This window comes from Felis catus, chromosome B2 (assembly GCF_018350175.1).
Source record: "Felis catus isolate Fca126 chromosome B2, F.catus_Fca126_mat1.0, whole genome shotgun sequence".
NCBI classification, from domain to species: domain Eukaryota; kingdom Metazoa; phylum Chordata; class Mammalia; order Carnivora; family Felidae; genus Felis; species Felis catus.
Genome location: NC_058372.1, coordinates 49,860,097 through 49,885,877, shown reverse-complemented (window position 1 = coordinate 49,885,877; position 25,781 = coordinate 49,860,097). Strand labels below are relative to the sequence as shown.

Sequence of the window (25,781 nt, the reverse complement as noted above, 5' to 3'; positions counted from 1 at the left end):
CTAAAGTGCCATTCCTTGCACACGACAGTTTCCAACATATATCTCTTTTTAGCTTTTTAACTAGCTCCAGTGAGTTTCTATTATTGATAATCAAAGAAGTTCTGATTGAGAATGCTTTTAATGTAAACATTAAGATTTTTTTTTCATGAAGATGGAATAGACTTTAGAAATTACTCCATCATTGGACAGATGAGAAAACAGATCCAGAAAGCCAGAGACCTTGAAAACATCACACAGACATGTGAGAGTGGAGACTGGAGGTCTCCTTGTATTCTTCTGGGTGTCTTTCCCTTCAACACTCCCTCTCCTTCTCTGCCTCAGACCCCTGGCATCATGCACATATGGAAGATGCTTGCATCATTTAATGGCAGAAGATATTACAGTAATTAGTGCTTGTATTACATGCCCTGATAACTGTCACTGATAAGGAGAGTATAACTTCATTTTAGGGGGTGTGGGCCACTTTGAGTCTATCAACAATCCTTGTTGAACTGATAGAAGATATTGACTGTGGCTGACAAGCAGGAATTGATGCACACTGTGGTATGGTGGTTTAATTCATTAATTAGCAAATAAAGACAGCACTGAACTTTCTAGGACACATTAAGAGGATTTTCTGCTCTTTGCTTTGCTACTACCAAGCTCTCTGACCACCCCACCCCCCAATGGCACCACCATATCACAACACATCCTCTTCCATTAGAATTGTCACTCCACCTTCTGCAGCCTCTGTCCTACTCTACAGTTGGCAAAGGAAAGTGAGGAAACATAGAGTGTCTTATAACATCAAGGATCTCTCCTGTATCACTGGTTGTGAAACGGTCCCTTGATTGGTCAAGTCCTAGCCGGGCAGCAGGTAGCACAGCAGGATGCCTCATGTCTAGCCAGACACTTTGAGCAAGCCAAGGTGAGGCATGATGACAGCCTGTAGACACTTTGCATGCCTGCCAGGCTGGAGTGCCTGTCATCTTAGGGCATAAAACACCAAGCTGGATGGATTCAAGAGATTTAGTCCATGCTCCTAAGGTAACAGTCCTGTGGTTTTGACCCCACTTCAGTCACTACTTTCAGTACAGCTGCAGATACATTATTTAAATCTTCTCCATTTCAGTTTGTTTATTCAAAAGTACACCACTGGCTTACTTCTGAGTCTCTGTTATTTAGAATCTCATGGCTTGGCCTATGCTATTTATTTTGCTTCTTTTTAAGTCTTATTTACTTATTTTGAGAGGGGGGGGGAATCTCAAGCAGATTCTGTACAGTCAGTGCAGAGCCAGAAGCAGGGCTCGAACTCATGAACCATGAGCTCATGACCTGAGCTGAGATCAAGAGTCAGACACTTAACTGACTGAGCCATCCAGCTGCCCCTATGCTTTTTATTTTGTTAAATATTTTTTAATTTGTTACCAAAAGAATCATATTTAGCCAAACAACCAATGTCTACCCCAGACTGTAAATTTCTTGAAGACAAATACTGTTAATTGTTTGGCATACTGCCAGGAGAGCAGCACTTACAAATCCATTAAAACCTTGAGTATAACTACTTAATAATGATACTTCAATTCAATTTAGCAGCAACATATTGACTTCTTCTGTAGTGGGTATCTGTTTCTGCCAGCATCTTTTCCTTTAGGAACTCACCCTCTCTCACATGGCAGTGCTAACAGTCACATTTCCCCACTTGCCCTGGCCTGTGGGTCAAGAATGGACGCAGGCTGGCTGATCAGAGTTTCCTAAACCCTTGGAAATAGGGGTGAATATGTAACCCAAACTGGACCCTTTGGTGTTTTCTCTGGGATTGGAAGGAATTATTTGTAAAGAGATACATATCTGCTTAGTGAGGACAATTCAAACTCAGTGCTTGAGAGACTCTGTCTGAGAATGAAACCATAGACCTAGTTCTGGCCTATGCAACTTAAAGAAAACCACCTGGACTTGGATCTGGAAAAACTTCTGTTGGTAAAGGAGATAGTCATGATCCCTTTTATTTTTCCTCTCTTCTGACTTGGTTGGAAGTCATGGTTGGAGCTGAAGCAGCCATCTTGAGACCATAAGGGAAAGACAAAGAGAATCACAAAGATGTCAATCCTGACATCTTTGAACCCCTCGAACAATAAATAGCAATTACCTTACTCCAGCTAAGCTTTGACAAGCTACAGACCCTAAGCCAAGTTTGTGTTTGTAAGCCTCAGGGGCACTGCCTGAGCAGGCTAGCATGGTAAGCCAAGGAGACTAAGCCAGGGCATCCTCCTCTGCCCCTACTTCTCCTCTCTGCTCCTGGTACTTGACTCTCTGGCCAGCAGCAGCTATGCATCACCAGTGCCTAGGGTCCAGCTGGCCACCACCAATATATTAGGGATTCCACTGCTGGCAACAAGTGGGAACTGAGTGGTGGACTCTCAGTCTGGAGATTGGTGACTATGTGAGTCCCCTTGTTTCTGGCTAGCTGCCCAAGTTGATATGCTGGGCTCACAGGAGTATAGGATGCACAGGACTCTGGATGTCACTGGGGCAGAGTGACATTGACCAGTGAGGTAGCCATCCCTCCTACCTACCTGGCCAGGCCCCTCCCACTTATGCTGATAAGCTCTTTCTCGCAAGAGAATCTGCAGCAAAAGGCAACTACAGAGGAGAAGCATGAGTAACACCCACATGGCCCACAGCAAACAAATGGGGCAGGGCACGAGTTTTCTCTCCTGTTACAGATAATCTTTGACTTTACTTTTTGGCTCACAAAGTCTAAAATGTTTACTACTAATATTATAGAAAAATTTAGTAAGCTTTTTCTATACTACTATTACATCTTTTTCTATTGCTCTAGGCAATACCTGTTATGGTAGTGAGTAACACCCACATGGCCCACAGCAAACAAATGGGGCAGGGCACGAGTTTTCTCTCCTGTTACAGAAGTGCTTACATGATAATCTTTGACTTTACTTTTTGGCTCACAAAGTCTAAAATGTTTGCTACTAATATTATAGAAAAATTTAGTAAGCTTTTTCTATAATATTATTACATCTTTTTCTATTGCTCTAGGCAATACCTGTTATGGTAGTGAGAAAAAAGTTCCCCTTTTTAAAAAGACACTTCAGTCAAGTTTCTTGTGATTGGTAGCAAAAAACATGCCTAACTTATTCTAGTAAGTAGGACTTCACTAGACAAAGATGTTCTAGGTAGAGTATTTGGGGGCACAAATGAGAAACAAATATCCCTGAACAGGGACAGAGAAACAGCAGCTGATGAGCCAGCCATGTGTGAGGAAAGCAAGACCTCTAGTGCGGCTTGAGAACAAGGTTAGCAGCAGAGCCAAGTAACTAAAGACATCTTTCAAAATTGCATGTCGACCCATTAGTGGGAAAAAACCCAAATGTCCTTTACCGGGGAATGGTTAAACAAACTGCCATACCTCTGTCTTACGGGGTACCACTCAGCAATAAAACAGAATGAATCATTGATACAGGCAACAGCTTGAATAGGTCTCAAGGGAGTTATGCTGAGTGGAAAAAAAAAATCTCAAAAGGTTATATACTGAATGGTTCCATTTATATGACATTATTGAAATGACAAAATTATAGAGATGGAGAACAGATTTGTGTGCCACAGGTTAGGGCATGGGGAAAGGGCTGTGGCTATAAAAAACCACAAGGAATTCCCATGATGGAACTGTTCTGTATCTTGACTGTGGTGGTGGCACGTGAATCTACACCTGTGATAAACTGTGCACACAAAATGAGTGCACACAAAAGTGGTTACATTTGAACCAGGTGGGTGGATTGCATTCATGTCAATATCCTGATTGTAACATTGCACTCTGGTTATGCAAGATGTTACCATTGGGGGAAACTGGATAAAAGGTATATAAGATTCCTCTGTGATATTTCTTTTTTTTTTTAAAAAAATATTTATTTGCTGAGTGAGAGAGAGAGATAGAGAGAGAGAGGATGGGTGGGGAAGGGCAGAGAGAAAGGGAGAGAGAGAATCCCAAGCAGGCTCTGTGCTCAGCTCAGAGCCCGATGTGGGCCCCAGTCCCATGAACTGTGAGATCATGACCTGAGCCAAAATCAAGAATTGGACGCTTAACTGACTGAGCCACCCAGGAGCCCTTCCTCTGTGATACGTCTTACAACTGATGTGAATCTACAAATATCTCAAAATAACAAACTAAAAAATACATGAAAAAGAGATGGTAGCTTGAGCTTGGCAGGGTCTATGAGAAAACAGGACAAGATGTTGAAGAAAGATGGAGGAATGTGTGTTCGTAACAGAAGTTGGGAATACTGAGAATCTGGATATGTAGCAAGCCAACTCGACTCATATGGAACTTGTATCAACACTATCAGAAACTTCATTCATATTCACTGAATTCTATTTCAAGTAATTTGAGAACCCGTTATATTTCAGGCAACTTGATAGAACATTTTCTACTGGCTTCCCTTGAATTAAATTATAAAATGAGCTCGTCTTGGGGAAAACTTTTAACCTACCAGTACACTGATTTATATGCAATATGCTACTTATTTTATTTCCTGTTCATATATGTGAAAGACAAAAAAAGAAACTTTTCTAAAAATATTCAGTGTAAGTAACTAAATAAGTTATTCTGGGAATTAAAGACAAAAGGGAACCCTCATTACTATTGTGTTTCTCAAGGTAAGGTATGTTCTCTTAACGTTTTTGCATTAATTGAATATAAAAGTTTAAAATACTGCTGCAAACCAATCATAAAAAGTAGCCCTGTCTAAGGGCCTTTCTTGCTTGAAGAAGCTGAAGTTTTTGCACTTTTCCTACCTCAAAATACCTAAAATACTATCTGCATAGGGAATATTGGCATTTTTTAAGATTACAATAGTTCTTATTTGTGGTCTATATAATGGCTTTCCTATGAACTCCCAAAATTTCCAATTATTCAACATACATCACAGTTACTTATTGTGATTTTAGAGGACGTTAAATATCAGTTCAAATTATCCACATTAAGAAAGTGGGGGAAATGTTTGTGTGTAAAGATATATTTTCATGGTTATTAGCTTGAAAATAAAAGAACCCAAGAACGATACGGTGTAGCAGTACATAAAACGCTGTCTTTGCTAACGCAAGGTAACTATGTTTTGTTTTAAGTGCTTTGCAAAGGTTCGGCATTTTCATCTTCATCCTCCTCCAACAAGTCACCAAGTATCTTGTTTGCTCTCACTTATGATTATTGTACATGTTTATCTTTCTGCTTTCCAGACTCGCTTTCTATTTCAAATGGATTTCTCCACTCAGATCAAAAGCACACTGTCCCATTGGCACTTCCTTAAAATGCTGCTGGGGAACAGGTCCGGTAGATGCCTGGGGGTTGAGGTCGGCTTCTCTCCTGCTTTGGAAACCACTCTTTCAGGAGATTCCTAGACTCCTCCCTCTTGCTGAATTCTTTCCATCCAGGATTGTTAGGAGGTTCCTGAGCAACATCAAAATCCAGTGGTTGAGCATCTCAGTGTGCTCTGGGGGACTAAGAGAAGCTGATTGAAATCATCCCGCGCTCCTTGTAATCCATTTCTGAACTATCAGGGCTTATAGTTCCTTCTAAAGTCTCAGCCTCATCCTCAGCAGCAAGCTGAGCTCTAGATTCTTTCCTCATAAAAAAGCCTTTGTTTGGGGGCTCCTCAGCATGGCATAGAACATCTCCAACCTCCTACAGCCACAGCGAATGCAGCTCAGAGCACAGAGCAACTGCATTTCTCACTGTGGTGAGGACAGAAGCACATGGGCTGCAAGCAGGATTTTAAAAGAGCATCAAAAGTATAGAAAAGAAGGAAAGATAGTGTATTGTAAATAGTAAGGATAAGTATTGTTTTGTAAGATGTTTATTTTAGTCATATTTGTGTATATATATGTTAGGTCATAATGTAACACACACACATATATTACATATTCAGCATATAATATATAGCATGTAATTTTAATATTGTATGTACTATAATATGCTATACAGCATATATGGTATTATAGTAAATATAGTGTATGATCTTATATATATAATTATATATGTATACCATAAGTATTTTTTACATTTGACCCTATATATATACATATATATATGTACATACATACAACTAAAGCAAACATTTTACAAAATAATACTTCCCTTTACCATGTACAATAGACTATCTTTTCTCTTTTATATATTATATATTTTATATGTAATTTATAATACATAATTATATATTATAGAGTACATAATTTATATAATTATATGTTATATTATTACATTAAAATATATTATAACTAAAATTATGTTATATTTAATATTTCTTATTGTATAAAAATCTCTAGAGTAAGCCTTCTAGCAAGATGGGTCTTATATCATGTAAACTCTATTACTTTTGCCATAGTCTATCGGGTAAAAGCAAGTCATAGATCCCACCTACACTCAAAGAGGGGATCACACAGAGGCATGAACACTAGGAAGTGGGAATCATGAAGGGTCACCCTAGCATCTATCTGCTGCAGACACCATGAAAAGCCAGGCCTTGGTCATACACCAGCTCAGTTACCAGAAGATGGGGGTGGGAAAGCTTTCTGGAAAATTAAAGCTATAGCTTCCAGTTCACATGAAAATGAAAGAGACAGTCTGAAAATAGAATTGCTGAGATACGGCAACCACTGAGTATGGTACAGGAAATGGAAGAGAGAAGCATGACTCAGGGCTTTATAGCCAGTGATTGGAAAGAGGGCAATGCTATTACTGAATCTGGGGACACACGCAGAATGACAGAGAAGGGAGGAAAAGGAAGAGATTTACTTGAAGTTGCCATAGGATGTCCTCCTGGAGCTCAGGACAGAAGCCCGAGACACAGATTTGGATATCATCAACCTAGGAGTAGATGACATTGACAGCTGTAGGAATATATGGTACGTTTGTGTGTGTAGCAGTAGGAGATCATGGCCACACACTCCCCTGCTGAAAGCCTTCCCACATTTCCAAACAAAGTCCTCAAGCTTGCAAGGTCCTTCACAGTTTTATTCTTGCTTACCTCTCTGGACTCTTGGTAGACCCTCTCCTTAGAACACTATTTTACTTTGCACAGGTCTCCAAAATTTCCGGTGCTCTGTATTTTCTCTGAGTCCTTTCTGGCCATTTTCCCACTGCACAGAACACTCTTCATCCCTCCCTATATCATTGCCTGGCTACAAATCCTTTGGGTTTCCATGCAGATTATGCCCCCTGGAAAGTCTTCCATCATTCCCTGAGACAGTGTAGCTACCCCTCTTTGTGCTTCCAGAGCAGGCTGTATTTCTGCAATACTAATGGCACGAAGTTGTCTTCGCCTATTTCCTGTCTCTTAACTAGCTTCCTGAAGGCAGAGATGGGTTTCACTTACACTTGTATCTCCAGTTCCTAGCACAGTCCTTAGCACACACAAGATGCTTGATGAGTACTTGTTGAATAAATGAGGAGTGGATGTTAACATTTCTCTCTTGGTTAAAATTTATTTACTTATAAATATCAGAAAACTCCATCCAAAAAGGGATTAATGCTTAAGCAAAAAAGGGACTTAATGAGTAAGCAAAGAAGTCCTGATGCTATGTTGTTTTTAGGTGTAATTTGGTGCAGAGGCCCAAATGGTATCACCAGGACTGTTTCTCTTCCTTTATCCTTTGGCTTTTCTCCCTCTGGCTTAGCTCCATTCCTAAGCTGGGTCTCCCCTGTGGTGGCAGGATGGCTATATTTGCATCTGGTCTTCTATCTTCAATGCTTTCAAGCCTAATGGGAAAAAGTGCCTCACTCCCAGAAGCCTTAGCAGAAATCTCCTGGAGTCTCAGTGATTCTGAGAGGAGGTCTCCTGCCCACTCCTGAACCAATCACTGTCTGTCCAAGGGAATGAAAAACTCTGATTAGTCAGGCCTAGGTAACGTGCCATGCTCAGATCTTCTGGAGTGGGAGGTTGGGAAGGTATAGACTCTCCAGATAGAAATCTTGGATTTGCCCTGGAATTGTGGGGAAGAAATCCCCCAAAAAGCAAATTTCCATTAAAGCAATGCCTATAATTCAAGGTATGGGGAGGATAAGTATCCAGCAAAGCAATTCTAAGTAAGAGAGACAGGCAAAGAACTAAAAAGAATGTTTAGTGCCATCAAAGGAAAGTAGACAATTATTTAATACAAACCATGTGAGAGAATCTTTTCATGCAATATCTCCATTTAATCCTCACAATAACCCAGATATGTAGACTTTTAAAAATCTTGGTTGATGGAGGGGAGCCTGGGTGGCTCAGTCGGTTAAAAGTCCAGCTTCAGCTCAGGTCATGATCTGGCAATTCGTGAGTTCAAGCCCCGCCAGGGGATCTGTGCTGGACAGCTCAGAGCCTGGAGCCTGCTTTGGATTCTGTGTCTCCCTCTCTCTCCGCTCCTCCCCTACTTGCACTCTGTCTCTCTTTCTCTCTCTCAAAAATAAACAAGCATTAAAAAAAAAAAGAGTCTCAAGGTAAACTGAGTCTGAGAGGATATGTGACTCGTCCTAGTAAATGGTGTAGCTGGAACAGGAACTCTGTCTCCAGGAAACCAGGCTGTGACAAGAGTTCAGCAAGATGTCAAATCCAGCAAGAGGGCTGAGGTGAGTGAGTGCTATGATGAGGACTGGATATTTGGAAATAGGAAGTTCCAGCAGACTCATGATGTCTATTTCAGAAGAGCTGTGAGGGCCACAGGGATTGAGAAACAAGGAGGTGGCAACACTTCCAGAAAGTTTGGCAATGAAAAAGAGAGACGGGGCACCAATATATATACCTGTTTACATGTGTCTCCCCAGTCACAAAGTGTGCTCCTCAAAAACAAAGAGTTTGTTTTTATGTCTCCAGCCTAGGAGAGGCCTTGCACATAGTGTTCATCACCAGCATTTGGTACTTTCATGAGTAAATGACTGAATGAACGGAAGAAAAAAAACTACATCCCAAGAGGAAAGGAAGGTAGAGAGATATAAAGACAGAATAGATTTGAGCATGTTTCTAGGGCAAGTGCAAAGAGGTTGACAATGAAAGAAAAAGTTGATGAATGAAGCTGAGTCCCCTATGTGGTTCCAATTCCAAATCCCATGGAAGAATAAGTCTTAACATAAAGGTTTCAATTTTTCTTTCCCCAAAGCAAGAGAGAGGGAGGAAAGCATAGGCTAATGATCCTCGGAAAGTCTAGGGTAAAGGGGAGAAAAGCCACAGTCCTACTGTGAAATAGTAAAGGTGCCCATCTCTGTAACTCTGTTGAATGTTCCTTCAAGGCAGTCCCAATATTTTCATTTATGTCTCACCCCAGAGTGGCAGGCATAGAATAGACACTAAAATAAATGTATAAATTTAGCAGACCAAATTGAATAAAATTAAATTCTCTTTTATGAAAATTTGAGCACCACCTACAGAAAGCAGGGCCACAATATAATCCTGGTTTGGTGGCTTGTCAGGACTTTGTAGGGTGCTACGGGAAGATGGAGGAAGGCAGTACGATGTGTACATGTGATCTACTCTACAGAATGTGTTTGCCGGGTAAATAGCTCCTTATCGTTTTCTTTGTAAATACAAGCTTACACCCTACTTCTTCAGAACACCTGGGCTTGGGCAGTGATGACTAGGTTGAGCACTTATAATCATAGGTCTGTTTGGGGAAATTATAAGATGTGAAGTCCCAGAGGCTAGCAATCAGGAGTGATTTACTAAGCCTCCCGTGGGCCAGCACCAGCCACCCCTCTTAGCACATTGACTCAGCCAGCACTGACACCTGTTCAGCAGGCCACACTGCTTCTGCCCTCATGCCCCATCTGCCCACTCCCAAAGGGTCTATGACAGTGGCCAAGTGAGTAGAGCATTGCACTGCCAGGGGTGCCTCCAGCTGCAGTAGAAGGTAGACTGGCCTTGAACTCTAACACAGCTTTAATGCTTCACCTACAGAATGAGGTAACAGGGAAAATGGCTGATTGATGATCAGAACAATGGTAAATGGAAAAAATAAAATGATCTACAGTGAAAAACTCACTCCCCTGGCTGTGTTTAGTCTCTAATGGGAAAAAGGATAAAGTCAATGAATGGGGAAGGGTGGAATAGAAGGTGGGGTGGGGGTATCAGGAGGTCCCTTGGCCACCAGGATGCAACTTTTTGGCTATATTCTTGTGGGGAGGACCAAAGAAAGGGGGGATGCTGTAGAGAATGGAGTGTAACCCCACCTCTTTGTTGTAATGGAGGGCCATGAACAGGGCTGGGTGAGGCAGGAAAGCAGGAGGAACTTACCTGCCCATCTCCAGGGATTTCTGGCTTTCCTATTTGTACAAGCAGGCAGTTTATCTCCATGTAAGCTCTTTGGAATTCTTACTTTGTACAGAGTTGGTGTGTGTGCTTTCTGCAGAGGCCCAGAAAGAGGCAGGAAGGGGAGGGAAGTTTGGCACTGAAGACATCCAGAATGGGGTTCTTCATACATGAATCTTTTACCTAATTTCAAGCAAATGTATCAGCTCCCTTTACCCCTTCCACGTACCCAGCTATCAGGCACAGAGTTTCCATCTTTACTGACAGGTGTATATTAATCTACTGCCCTTTACGGTAGAATGTTGATTGTGTCTGTTACGTCTATTATGGCAACAAGGGCCAGCATTGGGAAAAACTGTGCAACAGTTGAATCTTATCTTCAGCTCCCCTTTGTCCTGGCCCTGTTCTCCCTACCAACTCATAGCACAATCACGTTGTTAAGGAGCTTAGTCAATTTCTGGTTTAAGGGGCGACCTTTCTTACGGTGTTTTTTCATTCTGATAACAGACCTTATATTTTGCTTTTCTGTACATAATCTCATTTGGCCAGCAACTCTGTGAAGAAGGGAGTATAGTTTATTATTTCCCAAAAGGTATTTTTGGGCACTTACAAAATGAACTATCATTGGAGCGCCAGGTGGCAAAGAGCTCAGCCAGTGAAGCATCTGACTCTTGATTTCGGCTCAGGTCACGATCTCACAGTCGTGAGACTGAGCACAGTGTTGGACTCCATGCTGGGTGTGGAGCCTGCTTAAGATTCTCTCTCTCTCTCTCTCTCTCTCTCTCTCTGCCCTCCCCCTCCCCTGTGCATGCGCTCTCTCTCTCTCCTAAGGAAAAAAAAAATGAAGTATCATTTATTGAGTACTTTTTACTTACCCAATGCCTTACATATCTCAACTAATCATCATAACTACTCTTGGAGGCTGATAATATCAATCCTGAGTTTACAGAGGAGAAAGCTAGGTGTAGGTAACTTGCCAGAGGTCATATAGCCAAATTAGTGGCAAAACCAGGATTAAGATCTAAGTAGGGCCAAGTCCAAATCCTGTGCTTTTATTTCCTACATCATTCTGTCATGGCAGAAGGCCAGGTAGATTTGGTCTGTCCATTTGCTAAGGGATCTTTTTTTCTCTTTTAAAAATGGAGGTTCAGAGAATGATTTTGCAGAGCTAACAGAGCTGGGGCTACAGCCTTCTTCAATAAATGATGTCAGAAGACAAATTCCTACATCTGGAGGGATCTGATTGCTGTTCTGGATTTCCAGGCACAATAATGAGCATAAAATAATCTTCCTAATACCTGACTATAATACCTGATTCTTACTCCATAAATTTGGTCCAAATAAAATGGAAGAATCTCCTAAACCTCTTGCAATCCGATTTCCTCCCCAGCTATTCCACTGGACTTATACCTGTCGAGTTTCCCTGTGATCTCCTGGCTGAATTATTTTACTTTATATTTGTATCTGTCTTGGCCACGCTGTAGCATTTACTGATGACCACTTATGGAAACTCTCCCTTCCCTGGATTTTGGGGCATCTGTCTTTCCTGGTTTTAGTCCCATTTCTCTGACCTCTCCTTCTCAGCCTCTTTCAAAGGTTCAGGTTTCTCTGACTGTCTATATCTGTCATGGTTTAGGTACAAAGGATAGAACCTATCCTGGCTGGTTTAAGTAGAAAGGGATAATTACAAGGTATTAATTGGCTTACAGAACCAGTGGGAGAGTTGAATAAGAAGACTTTAGACTCAATTACCAGGAACAAAGCCACACTCAGGACCGAGTTGCTAAGGAAGCTGCTGCTTCTGCCACGGTTGGGAAGTGCCTGCTGAGCCAGGAGATCATGGCTACAGCTGCCCACCTGGGATCCAGAGTTCCTACCCTTCATACCAGCAAGATGGATGCCTTCTGCCCTGCCTGCCATCCACCCCACCACCACCAGTTCAGTTCTGACACTGGAGTCTTCTGTGAGGTGTGTCCAATTGGCAGAACCCAAATCACATCCTTGGAATTCCTAGCTTCAGGGAGTCTCCAAAATGTTTTTAGCTTCCAGATTTATAGCATGGAAAGGTGCACTCAAGGGAGATTGAAATAGATGTTGAGTCACATAGTCCCTTAAACTTTAGTGTTCTTCAGAATTATGTTTTAGCCATTTTCTTATCTGTCAGCAATTCATGGTTTCAACCACCATCTGGGTTATCTCTAACCCTGGGCTCCAGACTCAAATGTCCAGCTGGCTGCTAGACAGCTCCACTTCCTCTGAAGTCACATGCTCTCCTGTATCTTCTTTATCAGTGAGCGACACCACCATCTATCCAGTAATCCAAGCAAGAAACTGGGGACATTACCATGTCTCTCATTTGTCCCATGCAAATAGTTGTTGAGGTATGCAACTGGCCTATATTTTCCTGCAATTAGATGGAGCCATGTGACTTTATCCTGGCCCATATAATCTGAACATAGGTTATGTGAGCAAAGTCCGGGTGAATCTTGTGGAAAACTTCCCTACATGACCTGCGTTCTCTTTTCCTATCTGCCAACTTGATGGAGAGAACCTAGAGCATGGGTAATAAGGAGCATGGGTCCCGGAAGGACTCAGTGGAGCTCCGCAAGTCCACTGATCTGCACTGTACTATGACATAGGGGTGAGGGTCATGAAAATGAGCATTAAGAGGGGGACAAGATTTACTCTGACCCCAGCTGCTGCCCCACTGGATCTATCACTGTGTTTGTGCCAAGACTACATTTCCCATGGACTGCTCCCAGCCAAGGACTAAGTGTGGTGAGTGTAGAAATTCAGACCCATTCCTGCAAGACATGGGATTCCTCCAGCAGGTGACTCTGACTCCCGGAATCTCCACTGACCTGGCTGAATCTTTCTTGAAACTACACTGAAGTCCAGGAATCTCCCTACCCAAACTTCTTTCCTTGCTGCTCTTGAAAGAGCAGACCTAGGCCCGCCAACTAGTGACTATGTCCCTGACATGGCCGCAGAAAGAAGTTCCCGCTCAAACCTCAGACCACGCCTCCTCCCCTTCAGTAACTTATGTTTTCTAGGAAAGCAGGCTACCGATTGATGCATTCTTCCGAAGTCTAAGGTGGGAGGAAGGGTAGTGTGAGAGAAAGTGTGAGTAGAAGAGGGAGGGCTTCTCTCAGGTAGGGGCCAGAGGCAGGAGCCCTCAACCCTGTCCAGGCTTAGAATGACCTGGGAGCATTTTAATAACTGACCCCTCCCCAAACCAATTAAATCAGAGTCTCTGGGGATGGTGTTTGGTGCTACGTATTTATATAGCACAGCAAGGCTGACAGCCAATGGTTAATAGGTGACCAGTGAGAAACATTCTGTATACACTGAGGCCAAACATGTTAAACAACCTCAGACACAGTGGTTCTTAAGCTTCAGGTGCATCAGAATCTCCTGGAAAACTTGTTCAAACACAGATTGCTGAGCCCCACCCCCAGAGTTTCTGATTCAGTGAGTCTGTGACCATCAGGCCCAACATTTGCATTTTTAACAAGTTCCAGGTGATGATGATAATTGCTGATCTGGGACCACACCTTGGCAGCCATTGTTCTATCCTTCCCCAGCCAATCGGCTGAGGCCATGATCCCTATAAAACCTTTGTGCTTTTGAAACCCCGTTCTCTCTCTCTCCGGTGTCTCATCGCTGGGTCGGTGCAGGTAGGGGATTGATCCGAGCTAGCTCGAATAAAGGCTCTTTGCTTTTGCATCGGACTCGGCTCCCTGGTGGTCTTTGGGGATCACGAATTCTGGGCCTAACACTCTCCTTCAGTGGTATCAGGTCCACACTTGTGGTCTGAAAGCTCTTCTCTCCTCCCTTGGCATCTGTTTATCTTCCACAGGTGTTTCCCCCCATAAACCTCTTGCATGTCTAATCTCATCCTGGCATCTGCTTCTCAGTGGACCTGAACTAACACAGGGGGAAATAAACCTTTATCGTATCATACCATAAAGATTTTAGGGGTTGTTCGCTATAGTAGTTAGCATACCCCACTTAACCATCAAGTTTTGATTATTTCTAAAATTTAGTCTTTCCTTTTGTAACTGTCTTAGGTTAGGCCTCATGAGTTAATTGTTCACCCTCCTGAATGAGTCTTCTGTGTCTGGTCTTGGTAAGCAATTTAGCTTCAGAAACCACCACCTTCACAGTGATCTTTCTACTATTAACCACCACATTTTAAACACTACACAAGCACTGAATACATGTTCTTTCACTTATCACAGCAATCTTACAAGAAAATTGTTATTAGCTCTAGTTTATACAAAGGAAAACTACGATTTAGAGATGTTAAATATCTTGTCCAATGTTATATATCTCATAAGTAACAGAATTGGGATTTGAACTCAGATCTGTCCGTTACCAAAGGTTGTGTTCTTTTCACCCCGATGAATTTGGTTTAAAACTCTTTTTCCTTTTGCCATATACCACAGCAAACGACATTCACACGCATTATCTACTCCCTTGAGTGGATCTCAGTTCTGATGCAAACTGACCTAGAAAGTGAAGTAAACAGACAGCAGACTACTCAGGGAAGAGATATTATTAAAAAAACTAATAAAAGCATTTTCTAAATATGTAAGTAAGTAGAATATCCACTTAATGATGTTGATGCCCGATGCATGTTCTCTTCATTTCCATTTTCTCTCCTTTTTAAACTAAAAATGTAATCATTAAAAAAAAATAAAGTAGAAAAAATATAAAACTATAAACAAACTCAATATTGGGGTGCCTGGGTAGCTCAGTCGGTTAAGCATCCGACTCTTGATTTCAGCTCAGGTCGTGATCTCACAGTTCCTGAGTTTGAGCCCTGCATCGGGTTCTGCGCTAACATCGCAGAGCCTGCTTAGGATTCTCTCTTTTCCTCTCTCTCTCTCTCTCTCCCTCTCAAAAAAATAAATAAACACTAAAAAATTAAAAAAAACGCAATAGTTGAGTATTAGAGTTTCTCTCAGGAGCCTCTCTAGAACCTGGAACAGAGATAAGCTGTGATGGCAGTTATGCATGCTATTCCCACAGCTCTGGAGATAACTCCATTCAAAATAACACTTAAAAGCAAGTGGCTCAGGGTGCTGTTACACAAATGTATAACCAAGCACCAATTGTAAAATTGTAAATTCTTAAAATCAAGTCATTTGTAATTTCAATTCTTTATTATTATTTCCAAATTTTTAAATGCAACATAGAAGCAATCTCCATGCATAGGCGTGAGGATTGTCACACCTCACCATGCTACATGCAAAGCTGAGTCTGTCATGTCTGCTAAATAGCTTTCAGAGGCTGCACATCCTATTGAGGATAAGGAGTAAATTCTTCAACCAGTATTCCAGGCCCTCTGTGAACTGACCCTTGTTCCATAGGGCAGTCTGCATATCTACCCTCCACCCCAGCCCTAGTAAACCAGTGATGAGCTCATCAACTTCCTCCTGCCATTCCATCTTTGCAAATGCTATCCTTCCGAGGGAAGGTCTTTCTCCCACTTCCACTCTTGTTTTCTGAAAACGATAAGAATTCACCAATATACAGTTTATGTACTGCCTTTTCCAAAGAGCTCTCCCTGAAATTACTCTCAGCCATACCCAACTCCCAGAGAGAATTAGGTGCCCTCCCCACCACTGTTCTTGCCTCACCGCTTTCTTCCCTGAGGCTCCTACAGCACCCTCTGTCCCAGCACACTATTGCAATTGTCTAATTACATAGCGGTTCTCCCCATGAACTGGCTTCATTCTTAAAGTTGGAAATTGATTTTAAGTAAATATATTACTCTAAAATAGTGCTTAGCCAAAAAAAAAAAAAATGCTTGTTAAATGAGTGAGTGACTAACAGGAAGGAATGAATTAAAATGTTGGCTTTTCTAGTATACAATTTATGTGTGCTCTATGTAATTTATAAGGATGATTCATTTGCCAATATAAAAAAAAAGGAGTTTGTATCCTGTCATGGGCATCTAAGTGTATTATTGGTTTAGCTAACATTTGGGGTGAGAATTTTAGGAACTGGGAGTTAGGGAAGGAAACTAAGTGGTTGTTAGTGGACTTACTGAGGAGTCCATGAACTCACTGAAATAATATGCAAAATTGCGTTCGTGTGTATATGCACAAATGTGCACTCATATTCATGTATTCTCCCTATCACGCAGGTCAACAAGGTTTTTCAAGAGGACAAGTGCAAAGCAGTCGGATCTATTCCAGACAAAGCACCATGGAAACACTCTGCTGGACAATGAGGGGAAGTGGAGCAGATAGGCCATCATAAGAATAATGAGTTGGAAGCTCTAAAGAAGGGGTGATTCATACATTTTAATTTATGATTGGGTTCTTATGTGGTGGAGTGTTTTACGATCAAAGATAGCATAAAAATATAGCATATTTACCAATTCAGGTGTCACAGGCCAAATTTTACATCCCTCCCCCCACCCCCCAACACGTCTGCTCATGAGTCTGTGTCTGCCCTTTGCATGTTGTTGAGGGTAAGGAGGACAGGAGAATTGGAAAGTGCAGAGAAAGACTAAATTGATTTATACACATAAAATTGATTTGTATATATATTTGCGGAAGAAGTGTAAATCTAGAGGTGGAGGCAAGGTCTTTTGGAGTTTTGCCAGCAGGAGAAATGAGAGATTCAGAGAGCAGCAGCTGGAATACATGAAACCTTAGGAATGAGCTGTCTCCATAGGATTTTTAGGAAGGATAATTTATTTTTTATTTTTAGGAAGTGTGTCTTTGTCACATTTTCACCAGGCTTCAGTAAAGACATAAATTGATTTTCAAGGTCTTAGGCATCAGATTTATGTGTTTTTAGCGTGGGTGCCATGTGGCAATAGGCCTCTAAGCAAGCCTCGAATTATTTGTTCAGGTTACACAGGTTTGCCAGCTTGTTCTGCCATGAAGCAGCCTGAAGGCTCCACCTGACTTGCCTCTTTCTGGTCTAGGTTGGGTGGGTTGGGGAATGGTGAGTCACGAGAGGGTAATTGACCCCCTATCGGTAGTTTCACTGACCAAGGCACGCCCAAGTTTCTATTTGTTTTGTCTGGGCCGGCCATTCTTCAGGTGGGGAAACCTTCCCCGGGACAAACCACTAAGACTCCAGAGGAAAGCACAGAAAAGATGGCACTATTTTCTCCTGGGCATTTTTTAAAAAGTTTTTATTTATTTTTATTTTCGAGAAAGAGAGCGTGAATGGGGTAGGTGCAGATAGAGAGGGGGACAGAGGATTTGAAGCAGGCTCTGCACTGACAGCACAGAGACCGATGTGGGGCTTGAACTCACTGTGAACCGTGAGATGATGACCTGAACTGAAGGCAGGCACTTAACTGACTGAGCCACCCAGGCGCCCTACTCCTGGGTATTTTTTTAATGACTTGGTTTTTTTTGTTTTTTGTTTTTTGTTTTTGTTTTTTTTTTTTTTGCTGTTAAAATATAATTAATTATAACAACTTAAAAAACATCACAATGAACACTGTAGTGTGCTGCCCAAATCCAGACCCTTCTTTCAGGCATGTATTCCTTTAGCTAGCTGCAGGGAGGGTGGATGGCTGACAGATCCCAGCTAACCCCCTCTGCCCTGAGATTATCCTCTGCTGAACTGAGTAGCTTCATCCAAAGTTATGTCCCCTTCCCAGGGGACATAGCAGCCCCCACCCAATGACTGGTCAAGGTCCCCAAAGTGAGGGCAACTCTTCAGGGCCATCCCAGTTCCAGAGACTTTCTTGGGGTCTGCAGAAGCCTGTGTTGTGACAGCTTCAGTCAAGCTTCGCTGCTCAATTCTGCTTCTTTACACTCCCACAAATGCTGATCTAAGAGTGCCCTCTAATAAGCCTCCTGCATGCTGCTCTCCATGGTAGACTCTGCCTCCCAGGAAACCCAGCTTGTGACAGCTGATTGCGGGAGTGGCGCAAGAAAGTAGGTGCTAAATCTGAGTCACCCACCAGCTATCTGGAAATAAGGACCCCATCAAGAGCATGGATAAAGCCGGGCCTGCAGCAGTGGTATGATTGTTGACAGTTTCTGGAATGGCATGCTTTTGGAATGGAGGGCACTGGTTGGGGCAATGGAACCAGTATTTGAGAAGCATGAGGAAATTGGTAATTATAAGGGCAAGAGACGCTCTGGAGAAAGACAAGGAAAGGCTGAGCACAATTAATCAGTAATTAACGGCTAAACATAAAAGCCGGAGGGCCTCTTTGCAGAACACAATGAGACTGTCATTTCCAATAGCTGGAGGGCAGATAAAATCAAAGATCAGGCTCAAGATTTAAGCATCAAATTAGCAGAGCTCCAGAAGACATTAAATTTTCAGTGGCGGGTCTGCTACACTTAGGTTGAAGCTCTAATTGGGAAAGAGTGTGACCCTGATAAATGGGAGGTGGGTACTTGGGTTGATGTGACAGAAATCTTGAAGCTGCATATTCCCTTGAAGCCTCTAGGTGTGCATAAAGGGCCTACTCCTTGTCAAAGGCTGGTACTCATCACTCCCATAAGGATGGTACTTATGCCTCTGACTTGCAAGACAACATATGTCCTATCCGAATCTGCCACCATTTCCCTTCTCGCCACTAGACCCATCATAACCCATTATAGTCAATAACATAGTGCATTAAGTCACAACAAATGCAGTCACAGATGCACTGGGTCTGCAAGAAGAAGAAAGGAACTATACCCTGAAGGAGCTGCAGGACATAGCCAATATGAGCTAAGAGAGGATGTACAGGATTGGCTTCTGAGGGTGTAGAATCAAGGGGAAGTATAATATAAAGTTGGCCAAGGGAGTGTTGATATGGAAGCATTCTCCTGGGCTTTGGCAGTTTACACTGCTAGGATGGCTCTTAGACACTTGGAGAAAGTGATGCCCACACTCAATGAGAAGTAAATGCCAGAACTTCTTTTGCAGACAATGGAAAAAGGAACCAATGTGTCGTAGAAGGAAGCATACTTGAGTGGATTTATTATGTGAGGCTGAAAACTCCACCAGATGACTATTTTCCATGTGAAGGCTCAGAGGAAAGACCAAAGCAGTAAGGAAGGACCTGGTAAGAGGGACATCAGATTCACTGAGAAACTCACTGGTGGCTCTCCCTTATAGTCCAGAACTTGTGGTTAGAGGTGTCATCACAGAACTGGGCTCCTTTATAATAATGGGGATGAGAGTAGCCTGAAATATCAGAGGTAGTGGCAGTGCTTAAACTTTAGAAGCAAAATGAATTCAACTATTGTAGTGAGAGGCAAGGTTGGAGAGGCAGAAAGAGGGGCATGGTCCTTAGAAAGCTACGGAGATGGATAACTGAAAAGAGTATCCTTACGGGCAAGATAGATGGGCAGCCAACAAGAGTATTGCTCAATATATCCAATCAAAATAATTCAGGCTGAGGGCAGCAATACCAATAAAAATTCATGATTGCTTGACCAAATTCCATATCTGAGTCATTTTACACACCTAGAACTCTTAACTGAACCACAGAACACACTAAGCGCTAAGTAAACAGAATGTCTCAGCCAGCTGACATCAGCTAGCTTTTGTGTTGGCCTCAGTGTTGGCACAACAAAGTAGCCATGGTGGCAGGAATGGTAGATACATATGGGCTTAACAGTATGGGCTTCCACTCACCAATACTGCTTTAGCTACTGCCACTACCAAATTTCCAAACCTCCAGCAATAGAGACCAATCCTATGTTCCTAATACAGCACTATAACTTAGGGGAGATCAATCAGTCTTTTGGTGTAAAGTTGACTTCACTGGATTCCTTCAACCCTGGTAATAATTAATTTTGACTGATACTGACAAATATTTTAGCTATGAGTTTGCCTTTCCTATTTACAGGGCCCTAGACAACATCATTATCCGAGGGCTTACAGAGTGTTTGATCCACAAATAGGGATAAGGTGAGGCGTGGTAGTGGGTATATGATCATGGGATCCCCTGGCTTTTTCCCATACTGCACCACACAGATAGAACAATGAAAAGGCTTACTGAGATACAACTGAGAGACTGGCCTGGAGGTGATACCTTACAGAATACACCCTAAATTAACAGCTATTAAATAGTGTGGTGTCCTTAATGGTCCGAGTACATGGGTCTAAGAACTGAGGGGTAGAAGTAGAAGTGTCCCTGCTTACCCACACTCCCAGAGGTCCACGGGGAGAATTTCTGCACTTGTTCCTGCAACTCTGGGCTCTGTGAATTTAGAGATCTTGGCCCCCAGATAAAGGATGTTCCACCAGGGTGCACAGCAAGAATCCTACTCAAGTTCAAGTTTTGTCCACTGCTTAGTCACCTTGGGTTTCTCATGTGAAGAAATCAGCAGGCATAGAAAGAAGTCACTGTCCTAAGGGAGAAGTCGACCCTAAACATCTGGAGGAGATAGGGGGCATGGAAGAATATATTTGACCTCAGGATATGGGTGACCACTTTGTACTCCCTTGCAGCAGCCTTAGCCTGAGAAGGGCAAGGTGACCAGGAGATCAAGTCCTAAGGCACAGAATCTGGGCCACTTAGAAAAACCACCTAATCCAGAAAAACCACTAGCTAAGGGTGAGTGAACTTCATCATGGACAGTAGAAGGTGGAGTTAAGGAGTACTAGGTGGGACCTTGAGACCAGTTGCAGTGGAGGAGACCAGTTTCTTCCATTAACCTTCCTCTAAGTTTTCCTCAGGGAAAGATGCCCACTAGGCTCATCCAAAGTCACTCCTGCTTATCAGTACCAAGGCCAGTCCAGCTTCAGCGTCTCTCCTGGGATTGCAATGAGCCCAACTTTTTCTCCACCCACTCCTGCTGCCATCACTCTCTCCCAGGTGCTGATCATGAGGGATCAAGAGGTAGAACCCTCTTGCATTCAAATCTCCATCTCAGAATCCGTTTTCTGGAGAACTCACCTTGTGGCAGTTTTTAATTATATCACTGCCTGGGGCACCTGTGTGGCTCAGTCAATTAAGCTTTTCTGACTTTAGCTCGGGTCATGATCTCATGGTTCATGAGTTTGAGCCCTGTGTCTGGCTCTGCATGGACAGCAGGGAGCCTGTTTTGGATTCTCTATCTCTCCCTCTCTTTCTGGCCTCCCTCCTTGCCCCCTCTCTCTCAAAAATAATAGATAAATAAACATTAAACAAATTATATCAGTCCCTAATACATCTATTTTCTTTTTTTCTATGTTTCTCCCTAGTTGATATTTTTGCAGGGTGGGGGGCTTGAGTATTATCTTTGTGTGCATTGTACTCTTGTGTTTATTTTTTTTTTAATTTTTTTTTCAACGTTTATTTATTTTTGGGACAGAGAGAGACAGAGCATGAACGGGGGAGGGGCAGAGAGAGGGAGACACAGGATCGGAAACAGGCTCCAGGCTCTGAGCCATCAGCCCAGAGCCTGACGCGGGGCTCGAACTCCCGGACCGCGAGATCGTGACCTGGCTGAAGTCAGACGCTCAACCGACTGCGCCACCCAGGCGCCCCCTCTTGTGTTTATTTTTTAACTTCCTACTGTCATAAAGCACTCTTTCCATATATTATTATGTAGTCTTTGTAAATCTTATTTTAATGTCAATATAACATTCCCTTCAGTTGATGTAGCATAATTTTTTAAAACCATCCTCTATTGTTGGCCATTTCAGTTTCTTTTTATTATAGAGTACATCTTACATAAAATTAATATCTTCCTTCAGATGACTATCTTTTCTTTTTTTTTTAAATTTTTTTAATTTTATTTTTGAGACAGAGAGAGACAGAGCATGAACGGGGGAGGGTCAGAGATAGAGGGAGACACAGAATCGGAAGCAGGCTCCAGGCTCTGAGCCATCAGCCCAGAGCCTGACGCAGGGCTCGAACTCAGGGACCACGAGATCATGACCTGAGCTGAAGTCGGACGCTTAACCGACTGAGCCACCCAGGCGCCCCGGGGTGACTATCTTTTCAACTGAATTAGCTTACATAAATTCTGAGTAGTAGGATGATGGAGTAAAAGATTGTGAACATCTATCTTTAGGTCTCTTGGTATCTGTTACCAAATTGCTTTCCAAAAACATTAGAGCGTTTATACTGCTGCATCAGGAGCATTTCAGCACAATCTTCTGTCATTAGAAATTATTACCACAGAATTTGTTGGTGGCTTAATAAATGTAAAATAGTACTTCATTATTGTATTACCTTGCATCTTTTCTGCAAATTCTGGCTGAGATTTTTATTCTTATTGTTACTATAATTTCCTTTTGTGTGCTAATATTCCTAGGAATACTGACAACATTTTTGTAAATTAGAAGGCACTCTCACCCACCATCACCTAAATAGAAGAGAACTGAACCAGTTTCTGGTGAGTAAAAAATCAGTAGAAGTAACATGGTAGTCTACTGTAGAGAGCACTAGACTTGGAGTCAGTGAATATAACCTCAAGTTCTGGCTGAGTCAATTACTACTTGTGTTATTTTGAGAATGTTTCAGACCACCAGAAAAATTGAGAGACCTCAGAGTAGGCCAGGACCTTTCTTTCTTTTTTTTTTTTTTCTCAAAGATTTTCAAAATGACAGACACCAAATATAGAACTGATCAGAAGGATTTCAGTCTTTGGCCTATGCTCTCCAGAATTACCCACATTACATCTGCTCTATACCTGGAGGTTGGAGTCTTTGATTCTCCAGGTTGGCCAGGGTACTGGAGCTGACTTGCATGCCTCACTTGGTCTCGGCCGGTTGGTGTTTGGTGATAGGGAGGTTATCAGGCTTCTGAAGCAGACACTTGGTTAGCAGAACAGAGAACTCGATCAAGGAGAGAAGGTGTCCAGACCTAAGAAAAACAAAAATAAAAACAAAAAAACATTATTTTATGTTCCATGGTTTAAAAAAATTTAAGAGAAATTGCGCTAGTTGACATTAACAGACACTTTGTAAATGATAGTTATTTTACTTGTTTAGGATTTTTGGTTTTTGGTTATTGGATTATTGGTTTTTCTTTAATTTTTCAATAGACATTTATTGAGGCACTAAGCTAAGTGCCAGGGATATAAAAGTGAATAACACAGTCCTTGCCCTCAAGGAAAATCATAATTTCCAATGGGAACAGCCACTGACAAGATTATAACTACAATATATAATTATAAGAGTGTAGTTACCACAGCTGTAAAAGTATACACAATGGCTTTCTTTTCCTGTTGTGAATTATGTGTTTCAGGATTTTAGTGTTTTAAAATATCCTGTACTTTTGCTTATTAAGTCAAATGAAGAAATTAGAAGCTGAATAATTGGAAAAGAGGCAAAAATGTCATTATCTGAAAGTGATAAAACTGCATATCTGAAAACCCTAAGAATATCAACTAAACAACTACCATAAGCAGTAAAACAATATAGTAAGGTGGTTGCATTCAAAATTAATGTATGGAAATAATTAATCTTCATATATACCAACAATCAGGCAGGAATCTACAGAAAAGACCCCACTTATAAAAAAATTTTAAGGATAGGGGTGCCTGGGTGACTCAGTCAGTTAAGCGTCTGATTTTGGCTCAGGTCATGATCTCACAGTTCGGGAATTTGAGCCCTGCGTTGGGCTCTGTGCTGGCAGCTCAGAGCCTGGAGCCTGCTTTGGATTGTGTGTCTCCCTCTCTTTCTCTCTACCCCTCCCCCACTCATGCTCTCTCTCTGTGTCTCAAAAATGAATAAACAATAAAAAAAAATTTTTTAAGGATAAAAGTTAAGGATAAATTAAATAATAATAGATGCATAATACCTATAGAAAGAAAAGTTTAGAACACCAGTGAGGAAAATGAAAGATAATTTGAACAAATAAAAAGTCAAAACATATTCATGGAGAGGATGCTGACTCAATGGTATAAGTATGTCTGTTTTCTCTAAATTAATCTATAAATTTAATCCAGTCATCCGCCTCTACCCAAATTTAATTAGCAAGCTGATCCAAAGTTTCTATAGAAATATCAACAAGCAAGAATAACCAGGAAAATTTTGATGTTAATGAGAAGAGACTAGCCCTAGCATACGTTAAAATATATTTTAAAACTATAATTTTTAAAACAGTATACTACTGATGAATGAAAAAATAGATCAATGGAGCAAAATAGAGCAGTCCAGAGATAGACCCAAACACATATGGGTTTTTGTATATAATAAAGTGAGCAAAGAGATGCATTAATTACTACATGGTGTTAGGAAGGCAGTGTTGTGGATGCTGTGGTACACCGTCCATATGCCCGCTTCAGGACCAAGGCACCGATTCTCACAGCTGCTGAAAGTGCTGTTCACTGAGGCTCCTGGCTAAGTCCCTCCCTAGGAATTGAAGTCAGCAGAAGGGGACTGCCTCATCCAAAATTATACTCTTAGAGTCCATAACATCCAAGGACTGGTTGATGCAGGGGTGCAAATGCCTGGACCTTTGCTCAATTTAAGACAATTCTGCAACCATTCCAGGTCCAGAACTCATGGAATTGGCTAAAGATTTGCTGCCACTGCATTTCAGTTCAACTTCTCCCTCTTCCCAGTTTTGCTTCCTTCACTCCTTTATAGATATGATTCCTGAGAGGACTCCCTATCGAACTTCTTGCATTCAAATCTCTGTACCAGAATCTGTGTCTTGGGGAACCCAATCTTCAAAATGACTTTCTTCTTTTGTTAGATGCAAACCCTGCAAGTTCAACTAGAATAAATTATAGCTGATTCAAAGCTTCAAATGTAAAATTAAAAAAAATTAAATTATAAAGGTAGTAGAAGAAAGTAGAGAAGAATTTTTATATACTTGATTAGCCTAAATATTAGAACCCATTTAAAAAAGAGATTTTTCCACATTAAAATAAAATTCTGATAAATGGATAAACAAAATGTGGCATATACATACAATGGAATATTATTCAGCTTTAAAAAGGAAGGAAATTCTGACACGTGCTACAACATGGATGAACCTTGAAGACATTATGCTAAATGAAATAAGCCAGTCACAAAAGGACAAGTACTGTCGGATTCCACTTATACGAGATACCTAGAGTAGTAAAATTCACAGAAACGTGAAGTGGAAATAGTGGTTACCAGGGCCGGGATTGGGGCACAGAGGGAGGAAAAAGGGGAGTTGTTATTTAATGGGCACAGAGTTTCTATTTTGGATTTCTGTTCTGGAAATGGATAATGTTGATGGTTGTACAACATGGTGACTGTACTTAAGGCGACTGAATTGTACATTTAAAAATGGTTAAAATAGGGGCGCCTGGGTGGCTTCGTCGGTTAAGCGTCCGACTTCGGCTCAGGTCATGATCTCATGGTCCGTGAATTCGAGCCCCGCGTCGGGCTCTGTGCTGACAGCTCAGAGCCTGGAGCCTGTTTCAGATTCTGTGTCTCCCTCTCTCTCTGCCCCTCCCCTGTTCATGCTCTGTCTCTCTCTGTCTCAAAAATAAATAAACGTTTAAAAAAATTGTTTTTAAATGGTTAAAATGATATATTTTATGTCATATATATTTTACCACAAAAATAAATAAACAAATAAATGAACACATAAATAAATTCTGTTTGACAAAACAA

The 25,781-nt window shown here is 41.7% G+C and overlaps 1 protein-coding gene and 1 long non-coding RNA gene across 3 annotated transcripts in view; one reads left to right on the top strand and one right to left on the bottom strand.

Annotated features, from left to right (window-relative positions):
- Positions 1-25,781, bottom strand: part of PAQR8 (progestin and adipoQ receptor family member 8) — a 121,339-nt gene that overhangs the window by 57,652 nt on the left and 37,906 nt on the right. For both annotated transcript variants that reach the window (XM_045057646.1, XR_002157132.3), the window contains exon 2: positions 22,877-23,049. The gene's annotated coding sequence lies outside the window, so the exon portion shown is untranslated. The remainder of the gene's footprint in view (positions 1-22,876; positions 23,050-25,781) is intronic.
- Positions 13,902-16,659, top strand: LOC123385395. Its single transcript, XR_006597831.1, has 2 exons — positions 13,902-13,945; positions 16,423-16,659. It is a non-coding gene; the product is annotated as an uncharacterized LOC123385395 (long non-coding RNA).